The 2,500-nt window shown below is 40.0% G+C and overlaps 1 long non-coding RNA gene across 1 annotated transcript; it reads left to right on the top strand.

Annotated features, from left to right (window-relative positions):
• The first annotated feature begins 1,063 nt into the window (after positions 1–1,063).
• Positions 1,064–2,092, top strand: LOC138057598 (uncharacterized). The gene is made up of 2 exons (XR_011133690.1): positions 1,064–1,366; positions 1,870–2,092. It is a non-coding gene; the product is annotated as an uncharacterized lncRNA (long non-coding RNA).
• The last annotated feature ends 408 nt before the right edge of the window (positions 2,093–2,500 follow it).

A 2,500-nucleotide genomic window follows, 5' to 3' on the forward strand; every position in this document is an offset into this window, starting at 1 on the left:
CTTCATGCTGTCCTCACTCATATTTACATTGTCACACAGAGTCAATGCTCCTTTTACGAGTACCTAGCCATTAACTTTCTAAAAACACCGATCAAGACAGGTCGATTTCTTCAAATCGATCAACAGGTGGTAGTGGTTTGTCGCTGTTGGCAATTTCCTTGACTCCCGCTTTCTCCCATCCCTTGAGGATACATCTCCTTCCTGGAGACTGGTGTAAGCCGACTAACAGTTTCTCTTATTGCAGCAACTGCGTACCAGTCGTGCGGATTATTTTCCTGGTGAATTGTGTCAAGCTTTTCATTTAGTCTAGGATTCCACAGCTCTTTTTAAACGTGGAAACCCCCTAGTCCACATGGGAAAGCGAGATTTAATGCGAGCGAAGAATCCATTTCAGTTGTGAAGCTGAAATGTATTCAGTAGACATCCGATACAAGTCAAAATCGACCGTAAATAGCGTGATCTTGTGAAACGGACCAGATGGCGGAATTTCCCATTGGAATCACTTTAATTTAGCGACGATTTAAAGTTAGCGACACTTAATTTTGGTACATTTTAATTTAGCGATATTTTGAAAAATCGCTAAATTCGCTAAATTAAAGTGTCGCCAAAATTTCATGTAATAAGGTACTACAAGTTTCGCACAGTATTCTAGAGCCCACATTTTCGGTGAACAGCAGTCGCAATATTTCGCAAAATGGAGGGAAGATTTTGAGGTCTGTACAGTGTCTCAGTCATCATGACCCAACAAACGAGGCTTGGTCTGTAGTTTCAGCCCCAAAAGAGGTAAGAGTGAAATAGTGTATGCTTACAAAATCGATGTTCGTTTCATTATATCAACATCAACAAGATGGTAGAAACCTTTTTAATTATAATATTTTGCAATTTAGCAAGTCTTATTGCTGTTGGCTCGATGACCAATCAGAGCACGAGAAATGCATTAACCGAGGTTGAGAATTTAATAAAAATCCTTAAAGGGCCTGTGTCACGATAAAGCGCATGTGTGAGCTTGATTGACAACCACACAATTTTCAACCAATAGAAATCTTCACACGACGCGCGCGAGATGAGATATTTATTGTTCGATGTATCGTGGAAATAAAATGGCGAAGCACAAGCAGTGTTTCCGCAGACCCCTTAGGAGAAAAACGTAAGGAAACTCGATGAAATTGTTTCGGGCAAAAATGTGAACCATTTGTGAAATTTCCAGGCCTTTTTCTCAATGGAATTCTTCACTTGTCATGCTACATAGCCTCGAGTGTTCTGCAGTTGAACGTCAGGGATGACCGTGGAAAACTGTAGGAAAAATATCTATCTCACACAGAGACTTGCATATGTGGAACAGGGACGAAAACACGCATGAAACAAGGTAGGCGATAATATATGTTCAACACTCTTTTTTCACAGCGATTGCGGTTTCCGGCAGGCCGAACAGACAAGCTGAGTTGTTTATCAAGGCCTGTTAACCGGTAGTACTCGAGCTCCGATGCGATTTCCTCAATTTGAAAGTGCTAGTAAAAAAACAGGTGTCGCTGATGTGCCTCAGGGAAATCAAGAACATTTGATGAGCGAGGAAGAAAAGAATCAGAAGAAATCAAACATTCAGAATGTACAATCAGTGATGAATACACGCCATATTAGAAAATCTCCATGCATTCAAATATATTTTGGTTGCTTTACTTGCAGTAACTTGTTCTGCCAAATCACCTGTATGTCAATTTCACCGTTCAGCTGATAAGCATATCACGTATAACGTTCCTAGCCAGTTGTGACTAGTCAAAAATTTATGGAAGTCTTTGTGGGGAGTTCTCTTCTATGTATGTATGTATGTATGTGCAATGTACCACATTAATAAATAGTCTCTTTCCCTAGGAGTTGATAAATATGGTATGGAAACTGGCCATAAAGGCACTACAGAAGGGAGTGGGAAGCATGGATTATGATGATTGCCTTCTTATGGAACAAGATGAAAATGCCTCTGACCATGAAGATGCCAGCACCTGACTGGCAGATGTACCATAGTCAAGCGGACAACCTACATTTGTATTGATCTATTTCATGCCTTCCAAATAAAATATTCTTCTGTTTTAGCTAACGAGCCTTTCTAGTCTTGCTATGACAAGCAACTTTCAAAAGAATATTAAAAATGAGGGAAGTTGGTGTAATTAACATATTAAAAATACTGTAGAGGTGGTCGCCATTTATGAAACTGGTCTATTGACCAAAAGCCAGTTCCTGAATTGGGCAAATAAGGTAACTGCCATACTACAGGTGTATGAGCCAGGACATCAAAAACAAAGGATGTGGGGATGCAACTGTATTTCACAAACAAGGCAATTTTGAAAACTCTGTTTGAACACAATATTTATACATCCTAGATACACAAATGGACTGCCCTTGGAAGAAGGAAGAGGAAAGTTGTTCCCTCTGCTGTGTGCATGTACTTTGTACTAGAAGACACTATCCCCTAAGCAACAGGTGTTTAGATGGGTTTCCGAACTGT

The sequence above is a fragment of the Montipora capricornis genome, chromosome 7 (assembly GCF_036669925.1).
Source record: "Montipora capricornis isolate CH-2021 chromosome 7, ASM3666992v2, whole genome shotgun sequence".
In the NCBI taxonomy this organism is placed as follows: Eukaryota; Metazoa; Cnidaria; class Anthozoa; order Scleractinia; family Acroporidae; genus Montipora; species Montipora capricornis.